At 41.8% G+C, this 24,764-nt stretch overlaps 1 protein-coding gene and 1 long non-coding RNA gene across 7 annotated transcripts in view; one reads left to right on the forward strand and one right to left on the reverse strand.

The window, feature by feature from the left end:
• Positions 1–24,764, reverse strand: part of LOC138741466 (chloride intracellular channel protein 4) — a 131,391-nt gene that overhangs the window by 60,400 nt on the left and 46,227 nt on the right. The gene's annotated exons all lie outside the window — the stretch shown is intronic.
• Positions 1,942–23,422, forward strand: LOC138741924 (uncharacterized). 2 transcript variants are annotated; one of them, XR_011343890.1, is made up of 5 exons: positions 1,942–2,130; positions 2,292–2,396; positions 2,602–2,943; positions 19,842–19,933; positions 23,044–23,422. It is a non-coding gene; the product is annotated as an uncharacterized lncRNA (long non-coding RNA). The 2 variants fall into 2 exon arrangements; XR_011343891.1 differs by lacking the exon at positions 23,044–23,422 and adding an exon at positions 20,678–21,296.

The following is a 24,764-nucleotide window of genomic DNA, read 5'->3' on the forward strand; positions in this document are numbered from 1 at the left end:
TCAGCCTGACAAACGTCACTTCTGACAATGCTCCAAAGAGCCGAAAGACCGCCGGCCTCCAACGACATGGGCGGCTCGGCCTCCTCCTCACGGCCATGTCTGAAGCTCCATACCTCCATCGGGTGAGTTCCACAACTCTGCAGCATCCGCTCAGATCTGCTCCCATTCAGCGAGTTCCACTGGCGAGACATGGCTCCCTGCAGTCCAATGTCCATTTCCATCCCATTAAAAGTTGTTCATGATCCCAAACATCTAAGTTCTTCTAGAAACCATGATCAGGAGTGGCCACTGCAGTCAAGTCCACACTGGGAAGATTTGGGTGACCCCCTGCAAACTAATCTTTGTTGAGGGCTGATTGTAATGTAATAATCAATGAGAATCCTGTGGCGGAGCTGGGGGGGGGGGGGGGGGGAGTAAATTTGTACATGAAAACCTTATTCTCACTGATTGGTTCTGAGCTCATTATTAGTCTGTGCACATAGTATAATATGCAGCCTCAAATATGGTATCCTGATGTACCCAAAAAGTTTGAAATATGCTGTTTTTTAAGTGGTAACAGAAATCCCATAGCTCACACAGAGGTAATTACTGCCTCTGTTCTGTGTTATTTATGTAGGGTTAAAAATAGCACACAGACTGTTGAATTATGAAGTATTTCACTGTGTTTCAGAACGACTCCATGAGGTCTGGTGCAGAACTTTCAAATGGAGCATGTAAATTTGAGCTCTTTGCTCAAAACAGCAAAAGTATTAAAAGGAATTCTGTTTAAAAAAAAAGTACTTGCAGTGAAGTTCAAAGGTAAACAATACTTAAATGTGAAATCCTTTGCCAGAAACTTTGCAATAAGTTTGAGTGTTATTTCAAGAACCTGCAGATTCATGCGGATGGCCAGAGGCTTCTCCCCAGGGGAGAAATGGTCAACATGAGGTGGTACAGTCTTAAGGTGCTTAGGAGTAAGTACAGGGATGGGACACAAGGGGCATGTTTTTCCTCTCAGAGATTGGTGGGTGCATGGAATGCACTGCTGGTCATGCTGATGGAGGCAGGTTTCACAGGATCTTTTATGAGACAATTAGATTCACGGAACTGAGAAAAATGAAGGAATATGCAGGGGGGAATTTCTAGGCTGTGGTTAAAGTAGGTCATTAGGTCAGAATAACACTGTGGGCAGAAGGGCCTGTACTGTGCTGTAGATTTATATGTTCACCTTTATCTTTGTGCAATTAATGATGTTTTGGATTTGCAAATCAGTAATACACCAACTGAAGATCATGTCCATGGTCTGCGCTGGGATACTTGTCATTCAATTCCACCCAGCCCTCTTGAGAACAGGGATCCATAACTCTTCCGGCAGACACTGTGCTCACTGAATGGAGAATATTCTCTATCTTCTCAAGCTGAAAATCTTGAGTTCACTATCCCATTTGGAATAAATAGAGGGCAATGGATGTGAGGTAGGTAAAATTAATTATTGTGGCGAAGGTTTACAGAGGTTGGCACAACATCATGGGCTGAAGGGCCTGTACTGTACTGTAATGTTCTACATGAATTGTGGCAACTACAGGATGGATTTTCCAGATCACCACATCCATTGGAAGGGGACAGCCTGGATGTGAGCTCTCAGCAAGTTACAGGGAAATGTCACGAGTAGCAGCTTTGAAAACTCATGGCCCACAATTTGGAATATTCATGGCCCGATAATATAATGTTTCCTTTAGCATTAGTGCCAAACCAGATACCCCCTGAAAGGAAATAGGTCAAAAACCACATTTGAAATAGTGATCAGGTATCTTATATTCCAAAGAAGCTGCTCGGCAAAACCTGCATGGCTCCCAATGGAAGCAGATTCCATTCAGCATTGCTCTGAAAACACAATCCCCATGGCAACCATATACCAGCCACACACACTGTGGTTGCCATGGAGGAGAGGGGCATGAAAGGAGAGCTCGCACATTCTCAGGAAGGGGCAATGGAATACTCACAAGTCAGGTACGAGCCAGGAGGAGGTCCTACATGCTTGGGGCCCAAAAACCTGTTGGGCTTGGCAGAGATTTAATCCCCAACAACTCTGAATTCTCACACTATGGGGGCAATGCCACAAGAAATTTCAACCTTATAAGATATATCAAGGTGAGCAGTGAAACACTAAAAACACACTTATACAATATATACAAACACCCTATCTTAAAATACCATTAATATTCTACACCTTTTACTCCTCAAACACAAATGTTTCTCCAAATATTGAGTGATGAAAAGGTTTCCAACATCTTTCAATTCATCTATTTCAGCAAAAGCTGTATTGGTCTGGAGCAAATCATCCATATAATCATCATGTGGGTCCTCTTGAGTTTAACCTGTCACCAGATTGAAGGTGGGGCATCTCTTCCTCACAGGTAAGAAGCCCCAAAGGGAGCTTGAGCAGAGGCAACAAGAAGTCTGCTCGCTCTGCTCATTATGAACATTTCCATGTTGTTACTGGGTCCTCAATTAATTGATTCACAATAAACATCAACTTAAGTCATGTCTGTGGGTGTATCATCGTGAAGTTCTTTTGGGTGCAGTTTATATGTGCGACTATCTTCTCTTTTGCCTTTACAGAATATGAGGAGAGGGTGGCTCTATATCTACACTGGAACACGATGAAGATAGGAGACCAAGTTTGTCAAAAGTGATGGCTTGTGCAAGAAATCATTCATCACCACCATTAAAATATGACACTCCTACTATTGAGACTTCTCCATTGAGCCATTGAAAATATTCAAATAGTACAAAGGTGTAACATAAACCTCATGGAGTGCCATGAGGAGCTGGAACAGAGTGGTAAAGCTTTGGCTCAACAGGCTTCAGCAAGAACAGGCAAGAGGCACGGAAAAGTCATAGTTGAAGTCAGAAAGGGCCATCCTATTCAAGGAACAAAAAGGATTCAGCAGGTAGGCACAGGTAAGAGCAGTGTTTTTATTAGAAATATATTTTGTTCATCTCGTCAGACAGTGGGAATGGCAGCCAAGGCAGGGGAATGCTCCTCTTGCAAAATGTGGGTCATCAGGGAAGCCAACAGTATCCCTGACAACTTCATCTGCGAGAAGTGCATCCAGCTGCAGCTCCTGACGAGCCAAGTTAAGGAAATGGAGCTGGTGTTTGATGATCGCAGAATCATTTGGGTTCCAGAGGGGGTGATAAACAGGAGTTACAGGGACATTATCACTAGGAGGCAGGAGGAGGATAAATGGGTGACAGTCAGGAGAGGGAAAGGGAACAGGAGGCAGTGCAGGGCAACCATCAATAACAAGTATACAATTTCTGCTTGGGGGGAGGGAGAGAGGGGGGTACCTACCAGGGTCAAGCCACAGAGATCAGGTCTCTGGCATGGAGTAGACAATAGAGAATAGGTGCTGGAGTAGGTTGTTCGGCCCATCGAGCCAGCATTGCCATTCATTTAGATCATGGCTGATCTTCCACTATCAGTACCCTGTCCCTGCCTTATCCCCATAACCCTTAATTCTCCTGTCCACAAGAACCATATCTAACTCCCTCTTGAACTTATCCAGAGAACCCGTCTCTACCATTCTCTGCAGCAAAGCATTCCATAGACAAACTCTCTGGCTAAAAAAAATTCTCTCACCTCTGTCCAAAAGGGCCTTCCCCTGTATTCTTAAACTATGGCCTCAAGTCCTAGTCTCCCCCAACATCGGGAACATGTAATCAGTTTCTATCATGTCCAATCCCTTAATAATCTTATATAGCTCAATCATATCTCCCCTCATCCTTCTAAATTCCAACATATACAACCCCATTTTATCCAATCTTTCAGCATACATCAATCCTGCCATCCCAGTAACTAACCTTGTAAATCTCCGCTGCACTCCTTTAATAACAAGAATGTCCCTCCTCAAATTAGGAGACCAGAACTGGACATGATACTCCAGTTGTGGTCTCACTACGGCCCTGTACAACTGCAGAAGGAAATTTTTACTCCTATACTCTATTCCCCTTTTTAATGAAAGCCAACATGCCATTTGCCTTTTTCACAGCTTGTTGAACCTGAATGCTAGCTTTTAATGACTGATGTACAAGTACACCTAGATCACGTTGTACTTCCCCACCCCCTAATTTGACTTCATTTAAATAATAATCTGCCTTCCTGTTCCTACCACCAAAGTGGATAACCTCACATTTATCTACATTAAATTGCTTCTTCCGTGCATCCGCCCACTGATCTAACCTGTCCAAATCCTCCTGCATTTTCCTAACATCCTCCTCACACTTCACACTGCCACCCAGTTTTGTGTCATCTGCAAATTTGCTCATGTTATTTATAATCCCCTTATCTAATAAAGAACTGAGGACCCAGCACCGAGCCCTGCGGAATCCCACTTGTCACATCCTGCCACCCTGAAAGTGACCCGTTAATCCCAACTCTGTTTCCTGTCAACCAAAGTCAGCACCCTACCCCCAATACGATGCTCTCTGATTTTGCCTACTAATCTCCTATGTCTGACCTTATCAAAATGTGGCTAAGAAGGGAAGGGAGGAGAAGAAGTGAACTGTAGAGATAGGGGATTCCATAGTTAGGGGGAAAAGAGAAGAGGTTCTGTGGAAGAGAGTGAGTACCCAAATGGTACCTTGTCTCCCGGTTCCAGGGTCCGAGATATCTCAGACTGAGTTCAGAACATTCTCACGAGGGGCAGTGAGCAGCCAGGTGTCACAGTCCATGAAAGACCAATGACATGGGTAGGAAAGGTGAAGAGGTCCTGCAAGGAGAGTTCAAGGAGTTAGGTGCTAGGTTGAAGGACTGTGCACATAACGAGTCAATTAAAACAGTGGTTTTCAAACTTTTTCTTTCCACCCACATAGCACCTTAAGCAATCCCTTATCACTGAGCACCTATGGCATAGGGAATACTTAAAGTGGATGTGAGTGAAAAGAGAACCACTGTTGTTCTGCAGTATTTGTGAGTGTTCAGCCTGGTTTCCACTAAATTTCCATATTGGATGTATAAATCCAACCCCAGCTCACACAGATGCTTCAAACAGTTTGACGATGAAACAAGCCATTCACTACATTTCCTAATAAAGGACATTGAACTGTTGTTTGCAACTGGCTCGAAGTCCAACCCCCATGTTCCTGTCATTGGTCAGCCAAGCTGTCAATACTAGCACTGTACCCCCTTCTGATGCTATTTGGAAACTGAGTAGAGTTTTCATTCCAAGGTTGGATAATGCTTGAAATTCAGACAAATTACCTTTCCTCCTCTTCTACCTTATATTTTATTCACTAGTAAACAAAAATCCCAGAAAAACATCCAAACATGGTTTTTGCTTCTCTGATTTTTCTCCTCCTGGATTTTGCCCTCAATAATATTCTGGAAATACCAGGACAATTCTAGAAGAGTGTGTTTCATGAACGCCACCAGACGATTAATTTTAAAATGTCTGTAACATAATAATAGTCCTGCAACATTAGTGTAAGATGGAAGTCCACGATAAAATGTCCTTGACATCTTCAGCTGACTGAGGAGAGAACAAATTTTTAGAGGAACGCCTTTTACCAATCAAGTCGATCTAGACTTCCTTGTATCTCATGTGCAAAATATTTTCCTGCCTCACAATAACCCATGTCCTTAGATTTATTTTCCCATTTTATCATTTTGAAAAGCTGATCATGCCAGTTAATAAACTTTTGTGACTGCATGTTGAGAATTAACTATAATATTCCCATGAGTATGACTGTACTGGTGTTACAGTTTGATGGATATACTAATACTGTATCTCAAGTCAAGCAAAAATTATTATTTCTTAACCCCTACCAAACCCATATGTCCTTTGAACCCAAACATGATCTTATGCATTAACTAACCTGAGAAGGAAAGCTAAAAGATTTGATTTCTAGATGCAATACAAGCACCTAACCGATCACTTTTGGCAAATAAGGTGTACATTGATGAAGTCCATATTGGAGAATAATCCACCTCAAACTTAAATTCATTATGTTCATAAACACTTTGGGTCATGATTCTGTCCATAGTTCACTGAGGAAAACATGGTCACCTATATCATTGTCTGCCTTTGCCAATACCATTGTTCTGAACCGTGTACATTTTTTTTTGCACTACCAATTAGTGGTAATTCTGCCAAGCCTGCAGGAAAAAGGAATCTCAGGGTTGTATGTGATGTCATGTATGTACTCTTTTAAAATGTTTATTGAGTTTAACATAATAATCCTACACACAAAGCATGACATATATAAATATCACAAATTAATATAAATGTAATTTTTTTAATCCATCCCTATTTGTTGATTTAATATTATTTCTTAAAAATAATTCTGAAGAGAAACCAATTGATTTACATTATACCAAGCCTTGGTCAAAACCGAGTAATAGCTATCTAATGAAATGATATAATCTAGGAGAACCATAATTAAACCTGTATATAATCTATTAATCGAAAAAAAGGAGCATCCAACTTACTTAAATCTGCCAATCATAATAATATTCTATCTTTTCAAATTGAAACTCTCTTTCTATAATATAGTATCTAGTTTTCTCCAAGCACAAATAGGACATTACATCATGTAACCACTGTGTATGAGTAGGTGAAGATTCATCTTTCCATTTCATTAAACTTTGTCATATATGTACTCTGACAATAAATCTGAATCCAAGAACTGATGTTTGGCCAACAGGTCTGCAAACACAAGAGGAATAGCAAAATCTCATTGGATTTATTGCAGGCATTTATTTAAAATCTAATATCAAATCTGCATTAAAAAAAATGTTAAACAAATTCCCTCTTTGTTCTGAAACACTCCAAATTAACATGAATACATATACGCAAGAATGCATCTGCTGAACAACTCACAATAACTTGACTGTTCTGAGAATTGCATTCGTCCCTTATTTCCATTTACCCACATTGCTATTTTTCCAATAATGTCCTATTACAACATTGTAAATATATACTTGGTTTTTAGGTTGTTATAATAGCAGCAAGCTTCATGGAAGTATAACTTCAGATAGTTTGGATTTGCAATTTCTATTATGTGCGCGAGGAACTGCCTGCAGTCTATCACCAAAAGACACATGTCACATACAAGTCATTTATGTGACTTGCCGCTTTATTGCCGTAGTTATCTGTTAGCAATGTAGAAATAACAAAAACTAGAAGATCTTGTAAAGGAGTAAATATACAAAATGGGCATAAGCTATTTTCACGTGATGTTGCAGTACACATCCCCAAACCTCATTTCAATTGTAACTAGAAACTACCAATTGACAAAATTAGTATGTGATCATGAAAAGATAACTAAAGCACACATTTGCAGAATCCAAAGGGCCAAATACTTTGTAAAGCCGCAGTCACATTTAAATCTTCATTTGTTTGAAGTCAGATCATTGTGGATGATAACCACACATTCAGAAGCCATTGATACTATTGATCCAAGCTGACGGGCTATTGAAAACAACAAAGTACTGGAGGAACCTAGCGGGTCAGGCAGTAGCTATGGAGGCAGAGGGATGATTGATGTTTGGCATCAGTACTGTTTCTCTGCCCAGAATCAAGAAGTATTTTGTGCTACTGTATATTGGATTCCAAGCTGAATTATTAATTTACTTCTTAGCTTAATATCTTCTTCTTCTTTGGCTTGGCTTTGCGGACGAAGATTTATGGAGGGGTAATGTCCACGTCAGCTGCAGGCTCGTTTGTGGCTGACAAGTCCGAAGCGGGACAGACAGACACGGTTGCAGCGGTTGCAAGGGAAAATTGGTTGGTTGGGGTTGGGTGTTGGGTTTTTCCTCCTTTGTCTTTTGTCAGTGAGGTGGGCTCTGCGGTCTTCTTCCAAGGAGGTTGCTGCCCGCCGAACTGTGAGGCGCCAAGATGCACGGTTTGAGGCGATATCAGCCCACTGGCAGTGGTCAATGTGGCAGGCACCAAGAGCTTTCTTTAGGCAGTCCTTGTACCTCTTCTTTGGTGCACCTCTGTCTCGGTGGCCAGTGGAGAGCTCGCCATATAACACGATCTTGGGAAGGCGATGGTCCTCCATTCTGGAGACGTGACCCACCCAGCGCAGTTGGATCTTCAGCAGCGTGGATTCGATGCTGTGGGCCTCTGCCATCTCGAGTACTTCGATGTTGGAGATGAAGTCGCTCCAATGAATGTTGAGGATGGAGCGGAGACAATGCTGGTGGAAGCGTTCTAGGAGCCGTAGGTGATGCCGGTAGAGGACCCACGATTCGGAGGTCAATATAATTAAAATCTAATTGGTCATATCCTCGAGATGTTCTGAATTCAGCTTCACTAAATTGGTTAAGTTACTAATAACCAGAAATATCCCTTGTGTTCTGAAATTATAAACCATAGCTATTGGTCTGACAATTAATTTTAATCTAACTAACATCCTAATGTTAAATAGAAACACACTAAAATGTGCACATGATCAGGAGAGAACATCCGTAAAGAAAATGTTCAGTCTTCCAGGAGGCCATGCTACCTTCTAATTCTGTTCTGCCCTTTCTATGAGAGAGCAACAGCTCGTGCATCTCACCACTGGCATCACTGGGGGGGGGGGGGGGTTGCAGACTGGACTGGGTGACATCAGAATGACGGTCTAAAAAAAAGTTTGTGCAGTGTTTCAGCAGAAATATATTATTTTTCATAAAAATATCCCTGCAGTTAATTATAACAACAAAAACATTGATTGTAAACCCAGCTTAAATATATCAATGTACCAACAAGGCTAAAACTCCATGCTAATATATTTTTTGAACCTTCAAATGCGCTCCTGTCAGAACCCCTCCCCCAATGCTGCCACCACCTCCCCATCCCCATTCAGTGCCACTGCCGCTACCACCCCACCCCCAACTGCTCAGCGCTGCTGCCACACCCAGACATACAAGGAACACACCTGTTTCTGAAACACTTGGTATACTCAAACACTCAATCCATGGAGATGGAGTTGGGGGCGATGTGTGACACTATTAGGCTCTTTCGTGCCAGGCTTCCAAGTGGAGACTGGCTATAACGTGGAGGGGAAACATAGAACTTACCTTCCATGGAGCAGCCAGAAAAGGCTGCTCTCGTGCCGCATTCATATCGAGCGGCGCCTTGTAGCGCATCCACCCCTGACCAGTAGCAACAGTGGCTGAACATTCAAGCCGAGCGGCAGAGTGCTGCACTCCACCGATTATCCTCCCCCGAGAGGGATCGCAGTCAGTGGCTCGGAGCCGGTCATGTCGCATTTATGAAGGCAAGTCCCCTGACGTGTGGGCAGAGAATCTCTGACTTTACAGTCGGGCTTTTTCGTTGCATGAAAGGGCCTTAAGACGAACTGCACCAGGTGACATCAACCCCTAGTGATGCCACTGCATCTCACTCACCCCTCCCCCACACACACTCAACATACACACCCCTCAGAGGTAAATGATTTCAAAGATTCATGACTTGAACTAAAAGACTTATACTGAGACCATGCCCATCAGCTCGAAAACCTCCAGCATGAACAGCAACTCTGCTAACCTCGAGGTGATGCACCATCACTTGTACAATGGCATGCAGCACCCCTGAGCCCAAATGTCACACCACACGTTATCTTATTGAACATTGTGATTATAAAGCACAGTTCAAGAGTGAAACATATTTAATCATTTTCATTGCTGAAAATAATCAGAAATGCAAACTTTATTGTTCTTGCATCTAGATAAAGACACTGGAATATGTGACCTATAAAGTCCTTTAAATTAAATCAGAAATATAATCTGGTCACTGTTTCATGATACAATCATCAATACTGTTTCAACTTAAAGTGCAATTTCACTTTGATATGACAAGTGACAACAGCAATAAGTTATGTCCTTGAGGGTGTCTATTGCGGCAGCCAAACAAGACCTGAACTATATACCCAATCACTTTTTAAAATCATTCATTTTTATTGAAACTCTAATAATGTGGATAATGAGGCAAAGTACAAGCATTTCACTAAAATGTTTCTGGACAATTTGAAACTTCTTCCTTAATGGTTATTTCCTTCCAATACAATCAAAATTATATCATTTAACATCTGATTCTGAATACTTTGAATCGCAAAATATGCTACATTGATGAGCAATTGAAAAAAATCTTCCTTTTCAGCAAAATCTTCAGCCATCAAATAAACTTGATTGCCAGGTAAAATGATACAAGGGTTGATTTTATGATTGTGTGGCTAGCAGGAGTTTGAGAAATTGAGGGCTGGAGCGCTGGGTGATAAATGTAAGTCGATAGCTAACAAAGGTTTACAACAACCAGAACATCCCACCGGGAACAAAGAATTACCAGTTATCCCCAGAGAGAAAATGATGCCTTGAAAACTACAAACATGATAATGCTTTGCATTGACTACATAACAACAAAGGATAAATCTCTGATTATTTGGTTTACAGCACAGAAACAGGCCCTTTGGCCCATCAAGTCCCTCTAGTTCAATTGACCTGCACCTCCATACCACTCCTATACAATCTTCTCTTAAAAGTCAAAACCAAACCCACATTCACCACCTCCATTGGCAGCTTGTTCCACACTCAGAATCAGAATGTATTGTCATGAACAAGTCACACAATTTGGTGTTTTGCAGTAACATCACAGTGCAAGCATTCATATTATGAACCATCTTACAACAATAATATTTAAAAAAATTAAAATAGTAGTGTACAAAATGTAAGGCAGTGTCTTTGGTTCATTGATCATTCAGGAATCTAATGGCAGCGGGGAAGAAGCTGCCCCTGTGCCGCTGAGTGCTCGTCTTTAGGCTCCTGTACCTCCTTCCCAATAGTAGCAGAATGAGGAGGGCATGGCCTGGGTGGTGGGAGTCTTTGAGGATTGAGGCTGCTTGTGTCACCAGTCTGAGTATTGGCGTTCCCCTTAAACATTTCACCTTTAATCCAGGACCTCTAGTTCTTGTATGATCAAAGCTCCCTGTTACTTAACTCTTCAAGCACTGACAACTTGCAATTTTCTCTTACTGACATCTTTCCTGCAGGTAGGTGACATTTGCCTCACTAATATGCAAGACAACTTCAACATAATATCCCAACTTCTGTACTCAATACTTTGAATTATGAAGGCCAATGTGCCAAAAGCTCTCCTTATCTACCTGTGATGCCATTTTAAAGGAACTATATATCAATATTCCCAGATCTCTCTGTGCTGCCACACGGTGCAGTTCCCTACCATTTACCGTGCAAGTCCTAACTTGGTTTGTCCTCCCCAAGCGCAACTCTTCACACATGTCCATATTAATTTCCATCTGCCTTTTTCTTGTCCATTTTTCATTTGATCCTGATCCTGTTGCAAGCTTTGAGACCCTCCCTCACTGTCCACTACACCCCCAACCTTAGTGTCATCTGCTTTTTTCTTTCCACCAATGCCATGAGACTTCAGGGGATGCAAGACCAAGGTGGATGAGATTCAAGCTCTCTCCTTTCCACCTGTCAAACAATGCACCTTTCATGGAACAGTCCTCTTAGAACATGGGATTCTCATGGAGGCATTTGGCAGGTTCTCTGCAAGGTATAATTCAGCATGTCAAGCTTTTGTTTTACAAGTCTGTGGAACAGCGCTCCTTATTTTGTCACTGTTATTTTGGCAACACAGTTAACATAGGAGCTGGTATAACCCTATTATAGCACCAGCGACCCGGGTTCAAATGTGTCTGGAAGGAGTTTGTAAAGTCTCTCTGTGTCTGTGTGGATTTCGTCCAGGCATTCTGGTTTCCTCCTACCTTTCAGGTTTATTGGTTAATTGGGGTATATGGGCGACAAGGCCTCATGGGCTGGAAGGGCCTGCTATTATGTTGAATGTCTACATTTAATTTAATACTCGTCACCAGATATTCAAGAGGAAGAACTTGCTGGTTTATGAAGCTGGAAAAAAATTCTCCATGCAAAAATCTTGTATCCAGATCGATATTGAGTGTTGACCGCATCATTACATTTTAACAGAGTACTTTGATTCAAAAGGATGGCTTTGTTGAGCCATTTCGAAGGACAGTTGAGAGACAGTTGCATTGCTGTTACCTTATGGTAGCACAGAGGCCAAACTGGGGAATGGTAGATGTTCCCACTTCTTTAAAGACATTTAGTGAACAAGCCGAGTATTTATGTCAGCCTGACGCTTTCATTCTCAATTACTGAGATTACATTTCTTAATTTCCTATGATTTAATCAACTTAATTTAAATCTCTTAACTAGCACGACGGAATTTAATTATGCATTACATATTGATGAGTCAAATCTATCTTTTGTTCAAAAATTCCGTTAGAAACAGTTAAACAATTTCTCAGGTGAAAATTGTTATTTCCTATTCCTTCATAAAAATTTATTCCGATTGCACCTTCTTTTATCCAAAAATAGACTTTGAAACATTGAGCAAAATATCTGCTTATTTCCCTATTGCTTCTGTAAATCATCAAAGAAATGTAAATATGCCGCTAAGAATATGAGACATGTATTTACAACTGAAACTCTTCTCTGCCTTGTTTTCAAAGTTCAGAAGGAATATCATTTGCTCCCAAGGCCTTGTTCCTTCATCATTTTTTTTGTTGGAATGGATTGGGAGTAAAGTGGTACTGGATAACTTGCAGTGGGATGGAGTCAAGGATGCTCATTTTCAGGACAATGTTGTGGTTAGAGCCCTACCTCTGCCTCAGTGTCCATGATATTGCTATGTCTCTGTGAAGGTGGGCATTTGGACCAGAGGTGGCCCAAAACCATAGTTATCAAGGTTATCTAATGGTTACCGACTTCCAGCTGCTCTCCACTCAACCATCCAACCTTGGGTCATTTGTTCAGCCTTGGCTTGCATAAGCCTGTAGAGCACTCCTTTTCTCCTGATTAGGGGTTAAGTTTCCAATCCAAGAGCACCCTGTACTTAATGTTAATTAGTTTTCATCAAATTAGTCATGGTATTTTGTGGTAGAAAAATCAAGAATATATTTTTTTAAATATTTTAAATCTCTTCAAGGTGATAATGATAGAACATCACAGCACAAGAACCAGCGCTTCAGCACATGCCCATGATTCCCAAATTAAACTAAAACTCTGTGGCATATTCATATGTCTATCAAAAGCCTCGAAAACATGAAAATTATATCTGTTTTCACTATAACCCCTGACAGTCTGTTGCAGGCACTGAACGCTGGTGCAAAAAATGGCCCTGCACATCAATTTCCTCTCTGCACACCTCTCCTGCTCTTCCAAACCATACCCCCTTACCTGAACCACATGCCATATTTTTACCCTGGGAGTAACATTCCACCTGTCCACCCTATCAACATCTCACATAATTTTATAAACTCCTCTCAGGATGTTAGATTTCAGGACAGTTTTGATGCACTGAATATTCTGTGCCTCATTTTGTTCAGGTGCTGTCTGAGAACTTCCTTGGCAAGGATCACAAGGCTATCAGCAGTAGCGATGCTTTCCCAGTTGGGCAGAAAGCTTGATGATTGTAATGCACTGCAGGTTCTTGAAACATTCTTTTTATACCACACAGGGAGTCACTTGCATGCCCAATAAACTCTTTCTTGAAAGCAAAGCTCACCTCACGAAAACAGTTCTGGTTTGCCCTTTCAGAAGGTATACACTGGCTTGCTCTTTCATTTGGGTATCCCCATCAGTTGGAGGAACTCAGCAGATCTCACAGCATCCTTAGCAGGTAAAGATATATAATGGATGTTTCAAGCCACAGCCCTTCTTTGAGGAATCATTTTCACCTCATATGGACACTGCAAGACCTGCTGAGCTCCTCCAGCACTTTTGTGTTTTCATTACAATCACAAGATCTGCAGATTTTTGTGTTTCATCTCTAGCCAGGCCAGTTGCAGAATGAACTTCAGTCAGGGATGGCACATCAGTCAGGCATGGAGAGGACCGAGTAGGAGCAGTAGAGAGGTGGACTCAGAGATGGAACAGAGTTGAGGCCAGAGGAGAGGGGGACAGGTACCTGTGCAGAAAAGGTAAGAGGGTCAAGTGGCTCGGAGCAATAGAGAAGGGGAGGACTTCAGGGATAGGAGGGAGGGGATCGGAGAGAGGCGGGAAGCAGGTTCGGGAACAAGGGGGTCACTGTATGAGAAAAGAAAGGTTGGAAAATAAAATGTGGTGGAGTTCAACAAGCTGATGAGCGAGTGGGGAAATGGGCAAGGCCATCTGTGCCTGAGACTGTGTGCATATCTATGTCTAGACATCCCTCAAACCATCCAAGACTGCATCAAGCAGCTCCAACAGTGACAGACTCAAACATTGCTGTTAACATTGAGTAGGAACTCTGAAAATTGGTTCCAGTGTTATCTCTGGATGGCTGGAGTTTCATACTTCTCGCTGCTCCTGCTATTCGAGAACTTATTGCTGAAATCGCTCAGTGTATCTGCAATGACTCAACACAGGATGAATTCAGTCTGGACCTTTGGTGCTGAGGGGGTTAACTGCTCTGGTTGAGAAATGCTGAGCCATCAAAGAATGTCTGTGACTTAAAGAAACAGCACCGTAGGATTGTGGATAGCTTCCAGCTATTATTTACAGCTAATGTACGGGCATTCACATTTTAAATTTAAAAGAAAGGGATGTAATATAATAATCAACTACTGACCTGCAAGGATCATCCATAACCAGGAGCATCCACTGAATCACAAAAGGGGTAGTTCCAACTAATCTCATTAAATGTTAGCACCAGATCTTTTGAATTAATAATGCACATCTACCTGGTAACGTGCAAACAGACCTCTGTACAAATTCTCACAATGAGCTTGGATTGTTTATGCTTTTTTCAATTACTAGCTATTGAAATGATTAAATATTTGCTTCAGGAAATATAGTTGTCACACCATCAGTTAGAGCAACTGAGAAAGAGCTGCAGATGTATTGTTACCATGGCAAAGACTTGAAGACACACTCTCCAGGTTAGTCTGCAGTCACACAATGGAGTAATTGTGGTGGTACACCACCGGCTTACTGCAGGGGGCAACACCTGTACCTGCAGGAGTGTACCGCCGGCCTACTGCAGGGGGAAACCTCTGTACCTGCAGGAGAGTAAGGGGACAGGACAACACCTGACCGGCTGTCAATCAGTCAGCCTGAAGGGATCAAGCCCCACCCGATCGGGTGTCAATCACCCTCCGGGATACAAGCCTGTGCCGGCCTCCCGAGGCCTGACTCAGAGTTGCTGCAGCTACAGCCAGCCTGGCTCTGTGGAAGTCTTTGTGGATTAAAGCCTGTTGTACAGTCTTTACCTTGTGTGTGTCTGATTCTGGCTAACAGCGCACCACAGTAATTAATAACAATAATTCCCCCACGGCCATATCTCAGGAAGGAAATGATTTTTTAATACAAACAAAAATGAAGATGAAAATGAAAAACATACTTCAATGACCTTTCCACTACAATGGATTCAGATTGAAGTACAAAGGAATACAGAATGGGTCTGCATAGGTGGCACAGTGATAAACTGTTGTCTCATAGGTCTTGCAACCCAGGTTCAACCTTGACCTCTGGTGCAGTTTCTGAGGAGTGCACCCTCCCTCTGTGACCGAGTGCATCATGCACTCCCCCATGATGCTCCATTTTCTTCCAATATCCCACCATCAGGCAGTTTGGCAGCCTAACTGGCTACTACAAAATGACCCTCGTGTGACTATGAGTGTAGAACATGGGGAGTGTTGAGAGAAATGTGGGGAGGGCTGGGAGGATAGATTACTTGGGAAATTATTGCGGGAATGTAATTGCTCTAAGGGTAGCCTTGAAGTTCTCAGATTGAATTACCTCCAATCTGGAAATATAAACATGCACAGCAAACTGTTTGGTCAACTCCCAGTGCTGTGCAGAGTTAACTGATGAAGTGACAAGGTTCTTTCGTTGGTTTTCATTCCCTCATTAGGCAGACTAAAATTGGCCAGGATATGAGATACATTTTCAAGGAAGCAATTCATGGCAGAAGTATGTTCGGACATGGGTCAAGAGAGGAACAAATCTCAACAATGATTCACAGCACAAGTTTAGCAGGCTGAGAGCATGTATCTGCTCACTAGAGTAATCAGGGTCTATGTAACCCAGACTTCTCTCTACTTAAAGTTAATTAAGAATAAGGTCACGTCTCCTTATTCCTTTTCAGTTCTATACCTTCCAGTCACATCTTATTCCTTATTTTTCTTGCACATTAATTGCTTTCTAAAATCTGAGCAGTAACATTCTTCTGAACCACTGTCCAGTGCAATTTCACTTAATGTCTAACCCAGCCATTTTCAACCTTTTATTTTGCTATGGCCCCCTTAGGTCTCTGCTCAAAGCTTATGAGACCCCTTTTCTGTGAAGCAGTCATGTATAGTCGGTTTCTTCTTTACTTCTACATAACTACATCAAAAACATGCAAAATATTTTATGATTTCAGTCTGGGGCCCGTTGGGGGGGGGGGGGGGGTGTGTATGGCACCCATTGAGAATGGCTGACCTAAGCCATTGTCAACTTAAAATGAAGCCCTACTTGAATGAAATTAGCTGCAAGTAGTTTACAGAAGGGTGGCACGGTTGGCTTGGGGTTAGCGCAACGCCAGTGATTGGGACCGAGGTTCGAATCCTGCACTATGTTCTCCCCGTGTCTGTGAGATTTTCCCGGGGGCTCCGGTTTCCTCAAGTACCAGGGGTGTTGGTTAATTAGGTGTAGATTGGGTGGCATGGACTCGTGGGCCGAAATGGCCTGTTACCATGATGTATGTCTAAAAAAAACAAATCATACAAATGATTCTGGCACTAAGTACATGTGCATTCCATATCAAAGTGTACGTGAAGCTGAGCACCACTGTGAATAGCATCCCAGGAGATGCCAAAGAAAATGATAGGTCCCACATCTCTGACCCAATCAACAGAGCACAGGCATCTGGGATGTTAATCAAGCTGAACACAAGCAGCAGAACTTCCTTTAAGTTACCTTTTGTAACCTTGGTCCAAGTGAAGACACATGGCATCTTTATATTTATCTCTTCCCTTTATTTTCACTCTCCCCCACCACCACCCCCCCCACCCCAAAGCAAGAGATAGAAAATCAAAATAACTGCAGATGCTGGAAATCTGAAGCAAGACAAATTATTAGAAAAATGAATTAGTATCTGTTAGGGGATGGGGGGGTGGAGAAATGGGAGGAGGGGAGGGACCATTGTCTGAAGAGGGCATGCAAAATCAATGAGATCCCTTCCACCCTGCACACAGCCTCTTTCAGCTGCTCCCATCAGGGAAGAGGTACAGGAGGATCAGAACCAGCACCAACAGGCTGAGGAACAGCTTCTTCCCACAGGCAGTGAGAATGCTGAACGACCAAAGGAGCTGCTCGCACTAAGCATCCGAGATTCTCATTTGAGCAAAACATATTTATTTTTACAGATGTAATCCTGGTCCTGCACATGCATTACTTATCTGTATGTGTGCAATATCTGGTTGTGTGTCTACTGTTTTGTTGGGTGACACTTGTACAATCAGATGAAAATAAACCTGACATGATCAGTATCAACCAATTTTGACCTTACAGGTTTAACCATCATTGAGTTCCAACTCCAGACTGAGCAGAGATGACATTAGCATTGAAATGGTGCCTGCACGTTGAAAATAATTACATGCCCCTGAAGATGAGTGACTCCTTTGGCTTGGCTTCGCGGACGAAGATTTATGGAGGGGGTAAAAGTCCACGTCAGCTGCAGGCTCGTTTGTGGCTGACAAGTCCGATGCGGGACAGGCAAACACGGTTGCAGCGGCTGCAGGGGAAAATTGGTGGGTTGGGGTTGGGTGTTGGGTTTTTCCTCCTTTGCCTTTTGTCAGTGAGGTGGGCTCTGCGGTCTTCTTCAAAGGAGGTTGCTGCCCGCCAAACTGTGAGGCGCCAAGATGCACGGTTTGAGGCGATATCAGCCCACTGGCAGTGGTCAATGTGGCAGGCACCAAGAGATTTCTTTAGGCAGTCCTTGTACCTTTTCTTTGGAGCACCTCTGTCACGGTGGCCAGTGGAGAGCTCGCCATATAACACGATCTTGGGAAGGCGATGGTCCTCCATTCTGGAGACGTGACCCATCCAGCGCAGCTGGATCTTCAGCAGCGTGGAATCGATGCTGTCGACCTCTGCCATCTCGAGTACTTCGACGTTAGGGATGAAAGCGCTCCAATGGATGTTGAGGATGGAGCGGAGACAACGCTGGTGGAAGCGTTCTAGGAGCCGTAGGTGGTGCCGGTAGAGGACCCATGATTCGGAGCCGAACAGGAGTGTGGGTATGACAACGGCTCTGTATACGCTTATCTTTGTGAGGTTTTTCAGTTGGTTGTTTTTCCAGACTCTTTTGTGTAGTCTTCCAAAGGCGCTATTTGCCTTGGCGAGTCTGTTGTCTATCTCATTGTCGATCCTTGCATCTGATGAAATGGTGCAGCCGAGATAGGTAAACTGGTTGACCGATTTGAGTTTTGTGTGCCCGATGGAGATGTGGGGGGGCTGGTAGTCATGGTGGGGAGCTGGCTGATGGAGGACCTCAGTTTTCTTCAGGCTGACTTCCAGGCCAAACATTTTGGCAGTTTCCGCAAAGCAGGACGTCAAGCGCTGAAGAGCTGGCTCTGAATGGGCAACTAAAGCGGCATCGTCTGCAAAGAGTAGTTCACGGACAAGTTTCTCTTGTGTCTTGGTGTGAGCTTGCAGGCGCCACAGATTGAAGAGACTGCCATCCGTGCGGTACCGGATGTAAACAGCGTCTTCATTGTTGGGGTCTTTCATGGCTTGGTTCAGCATCATGCTGAAGAAGATTGAAAAGAGGGTTGGTGCGAGAACACAGCCTTGCTTCACGCCATTGTTAATGGAGATGAGTGACTACTAACATCATTAACCTACCAAGTTCCAAATTACATCCACGAGTTTTGTCTATTTTTTTAATCAATATTTGTACAAAGAACTGGATGAGATTTTTATTAACTGGTAAGAATACATAAATTTTTCACAAACTGTATTCTTTAAAGAGCACAAGTTCCAAATTTGGAACTATTTGCCAATAGAAAAACTATCACAAATAACTAAAGAGTTAACATTAAATATTGTCATATAATATTGCTCAAATTTTCTTCAGTTACATATGAAAAGATTATTGAAGTGCCATCTGTTTGACATTTGTTTCCAAAACAAAAGGTTAAATTCATAAGCATTGGTCATGTCATACTAAATTAAGATGGTTAACCTCAGGGCCCTGCAGTTATGCAGTTTCTTGTTAAATCCCCCTTAGAAGAGGCACCCATTTTTGTTCAATGTGTAAGGGTTCACGCCTAACTATTTCAACATGGACCAGGAAACTTCACATATATTAGTTTTTCTTAGCTTGCCTGCAGTTTCCAGCCAGCCACGTTACAGTGCCTGCTTTAAGCTGTGTTGCCATCGTTTGAAGTTTGAAACATAGGCAATTTTTATAGCAGCCTTGATATCATATTTAAAATCAAAGTTTAAATTCTAATGACGACAAAAGAAGTTTTGCATTTTTGAATGAGGGTAGCAAAGCAAATGAAGTCTTTTATAAAATCATTTTAAAAAATCGTAGAAATTCCCAGTGCAGTATGAGCCCATGGTAGACCAAATAAATTAATATCGGAATAGAACAGCATGGAGGATGAGAACTGCAATAATTTCTACAGTAATATGTTTTTAACTATTTAACTGGACACTTCTTGAACATCTAAGTTTATACATTTGTCATTTTGATTGAAATGAATACTTTTTTTTTTGCAATGCTGCTTTACTGAACTTGATGACTTCACTAAGCTTTCTCTTACTTATCCACATGTTTACTCTGGCTATCTCTGGCAAGGCCAGCACCTTTCTCCATCCACTTTTCTCTTGAAGAATGTAATTACGAGCTGTCTTCTGGGACTATGACACAAGTTCATGAGAGGAACAGAGGTAAGCCATCTGGCCCATTGAGTCTGCTCCGCCATTCAATGAGATTGCGGCTGATCTGATGATAGGCTTATCTCTACCAAGTTGGCTTTTCCCCATATCCCTTAATTCCTCGACTTGATAAAAATATATCCAACCTTGTCTTTAATATATTTATTGTGGTAGCCTCCACTGTTTCAATGGGCAGCAGATTCCATAGATTCACCACCCTCTGGGAAAAGCAGTTCCTCCTCATCTCCATCCTAAATCAACTATGCTGAATCTTGAGGCTTATGTTCCCTAGTTCTAGTCTCTCCCATCAATGGGAACAACTTACCTATCTCAATCTCACTATGCCTTTCATAATTTTATACTTTTCAATAAGATCCTCTCTCATTCTTCTAAATTCTAGCGAGTACAGTCCCAGAAAACTCAATCTCTTCTCATAGGATAACCTCCTTTATCTCTGAAATCAACCACTACACAGCCTCCAAAGTCACTACATCCTTCCTCAAGTAAGGAGACCAGAACTGCATTCAATATTCCAGAAGTGGCCTAACTAGTATCTTGCACAGTTGCAGCATAACCTCCCTGCTCCGACATTCACTCTACCAATGAAGACTAACCTTCCATTGGCCTCCTTGAAAGCCTGCTGCACCTACAAACCAACCTTTTGCGATTCATGCACAAACGTCCTTCTGCACAGCAGGATGCTACAATCGCTTGCCATTTAAATAAAATTCTAATCTGCCATTTTTCCTTCCAAAGTGTATTACTTCACATTTACCAGTGAAACCTTCTGCTGAAAATAATCCCACAGTGCAGTTGCAGATGAGTTTCACTGACAATGAATGAATGGTAACATCTTTCCAAATCAAGATGGAATTCTCCTTGGTGGGATGATATTCTCATGCCCCTGAAGCTTATCCTTCTTGATGTTGGCCTCTGCCTGAATATTTTCTGGAATTTCCAGCACAGAATGACAGATTGGTTTATATGTTGAGAAACTGTAAATGCAATTGGATATGATCCAGTCATGAGTGGACATGCCCACTTCTCACCTTATGATGGAAGGAATGAATTAGGTGGAGGTGGTTGCACTTAGTAAACTGCCCTGAGGAACTGCTGGACAGGGTTGGGACAGTTCCAACAACCATGAGTAGCCACCTTTGTGTGAGGAATGAGTCTAACCAAGGAGTGTGTTCTCCTTGGCACCCACTGATGTTTGTTTAGCCAGAGCTCATTGATAACACATACAGAGTCAATTGGTCCCTTTACGTTCAGAAGACTCACATCACATCAAGAACCTATCTATTTGATGCCTGTTTGGATGAGACTTGATGAGGTCTGGACCCAAATGGTCTTGGCAAAGTCCAAATATTTGAAATTGGGAAAAGATTTCTGGTGAGAAATTACATTTCTCATCACTTGAGAAGACTCATAATCTTATAGGGTGCACTGGAGTTACTCAGCAGGCATGGTTGCTTTTATGAAGACAAAAACAGATAACATTTCAGATTAATGGCACTTCATCAGAACAGAAAACATAAATGATGCATGTTTTAAGTTCCAGATGGGCTCATCTGAGGGGAGTAAAGGGAATATCTGTGAGAGGGTAGAGAATAAGATTATCCATACTGCCCAGTAAAGAACTGAATGCAGACATTCAGTGAGAGAGAAAATAAGAGTGGAATATTCAGAAACTGTGAGATGTTGAAACAGTTGGTTTTGGAAATTTGAAACACAAGCAAATGTTAGAATGCCCAGCAGATCAGACAGCATCTGAGAAGAGAGAAAAGCAGAGTAAATGTTACAAGAGGAATGATCTGACATCAGAACTGGTCATTTCAGACACAAAGAGAGGCCTCGTACCTGAAATAGTTAATAATCAATATCCTGAGGGTTGCAATGTGCCCAGAGGAAGATGAAGTGCCGTACCCCGAGATTACCTTAGGTTCTGTTACAAGTGTTAGGATTGGATTTGGCCTGCACATTGTTTGGTAGATGTCGGTATTCTAACTGTAAGGAACATCTGGTAACAGGTGAGGCATGTTTTGGGGCACAGGTCTTCAGAAGCACATCCAGAGTGCCATTTGGTCCCAGAGTATTCACTATGACCAGTTTTTTGACGTCATGTGGAGTGAATTGAATTGGAATGAAGATTGACTTTGATGACGGAGCGTGATCATTTTTCCTCCAATCTTTCACCTTGAATAACTTCTCTTGAATCTTCTTTCAGCTGACAACTGAATCAGATCTCATATATCTCAGGAGCAGAGATAGCCATATCCATACTTTTTACAGACGTCTAATTGGTTTCATTTCCTAAAACTTATATTCCTCAATTTATTTGTTAGTTATTATCCTTTGCAGAAAGAAATTGGAATTTGTACAAATCAGTACTTTGCAGGATGTCAGAAAGCTCCTGAGCCACTCTTTAAGAATCTGAAAAACAAGCAAGCACTTGAATAAAAAGCTTGGAGGGAGGAGGAACAGAAAAGGGGAGGGAGAGAGTGGGGGGCACAGGAAAACAGATGAGGTCATAGGTGGATACAAGTGGGACAGTAGCAGAGATAGAAGCTGAGAAGAGATGGGGTGAGAAGAAGCTGACTGGTTCTCAGTAGGATCCTCCAAAAGAACAATGTGATAAGGACCAGATCCTCAGCTTCAAATGATGACTGTTGGAGGATGGAGATTGGGCAGAGCACTTCCCTCCTCTTTTGTACCCCACTTAGCGAGCAAGATGTGATATTAACGGTCACTGTAGTGTAACCAAGAGACCATTGGCACATCCAGAATGGATTGCCAAAAATGACAGAAGTAGCACATTAACAGCAAATTTTCTTCTGTAAACCCAACATCTTCAATAGGACTCAGCATCTTTATAAAGATGTGGAGCTATTCTTTTGCAATTTTGTCTCTAAAACCATCGTAATACAAGAATAGAAAAATTCACAAGCACACTTCCATTTACTCCCTCAAGAGCAGACATGCTGTTATCCAGGTTCCCTGCTCAATAAGAAAAAAAGATTTAAGTCTTGCAAATTATTTGCAAAATTAAGTTGAATGTCTTGGGGAAAAAAACAAATAATTTTAATTAAGATTGATGCTTACCCTACTCTTCGTAACTGCAGGCACTGAAGATAATAATAAGCAAAATTTAGATCTTCCTGACCAAGAGGATTCAGTTCACTTGACAAAAAGACAAACATTTCATTAATATTTAAACAGAAATGTATTGATACTGCATTTTGAATGCCATTTTATCTCAGGATGTCCACCTAACGCAGATGCTTGTAATGAGCTCTCGTATATTTAGTACCTGTAGAGCTGATATTGTGCATTTTATTAAACAGGATTTCATCAACCTATGTCAGAAATGTTTAAAATTCTTAATGTCGTAAATGAGAAATGCAAAACTTTATTGGGAGTGATTATCGTCATTTTAACTGCTTACATATTATTAAATGTATGTAGTGAACTTAACACCAGACAAAGAAATAAACAGAGTCTACAGCCCAGAAAGAAGCGATTTGGTTTCTCCTGATATTCACACTCCACACAATTTTCTTCTCAATTACAGTAAAACCTCACAAAGAGGTTCCTAAGAAAGAAGTATCCATTCATGAGGGGCATATTTTGGTGTTAGCTTCATCAGATAAAGGACTGAGGTGGAAAAATGGGTTTTGAAATAGAAGAAATAAATCAGTTTGAGGTAATGCAGTATGCTGACAAACTAGGAACAAACTGAATGAGACCAAGACTGAAAGACACAAAGTTGCTGGTGGGAGCCAAGGTTGTTCGTGTAGCTTTTGCTCTAAGCTGGTTTAGTTGGTGACTTTAGGTAAAAAGATTGGGCCCCATTACAGTCAACCCGCAGTCCAATTTGATATATTCATTCTGAACCCCAGCAATAATGGAGGTGCCCTTTATTAGATGTCAAGGGTCAGTGTGCCAACTCAAATTGATTTAAACAGTCCATGGCACTTGTCAAACTGTTTATGTGTCCTGAACAATAATTCACCACTGCCTTCTGGTCCTGAACACCTTCCTCAAACCATCATCAAATTATTTGGTTATTCATTCATTTGCTGATTGTGGGATCTCCTTGTGCATAATTTTGCTAAAACTTTGCAGTACAATAGGCCGAACTTTCCCTTGTATTTGTCTACACAATCGCTGATAACTAGGTTTTTTTTGACAACTTGATAAAGTGGAACAAAATTACTAATTCACACATTAATGAAAATCAAAAATTTGCAGATATTGGAAATCGGAAACCAAGTCTGAATGTAGTTGAAACACTCATGGGGCAATGTCTGTAGAAAGAGAGAGTCCCAACACCTCAGGTTAAAGACCCTTCATCAGAATTGCTGAAAATTCTTTTACCTTTATCATTAACTTCTTTTTTCCCCCCACAGACCTGCTAAGTCTTTCCAACATGTATATCAATTCTTAGGATTTTAATGATTACAAGCTCACAGGTGAGCCCAAACTTGCACATAGCTATTGATCACAACCACAGACTTTTCCAATAATGGATCTAAGCAAAGAACAAACATGCCCTAATTTCCTTTCCCTTGTCATCCCTGGTGCACGACAACACTAAAATGTCTGTTGGCCCCATATCACTGAAGATTAGCTTGAGCATCACAGTCCCGGCCTTCCCAGTCTCTCTGACTCAGATCAATGACCATACACTGTATTTAATCATTCTGGTGTTTCGGTAAGATGCCTGTTGCCTGGACAAATTACTTCCTTTAAAACAGACAACTCCAATCACAACAAAGAGCTGCAGAACAAACATGGGAAGTTCTTTGCAAACAAAAATTTAAAAACTCATGAAATATAGATA

This window comes from Narcine bancroftii, chromosome 8 (genome assembly GCF_036971445.1).
Source record: "Narcine bancroftii isolate sNarBan1 chromosome 8, sNarBan1.hap1, whole genome shotgun sequence".
NCBI lineage: Eukaryota > Metazoa > Chordata > Chondrichthyes > Torpediniformes > Narcinidae > Narcine > Narcine bancroftii.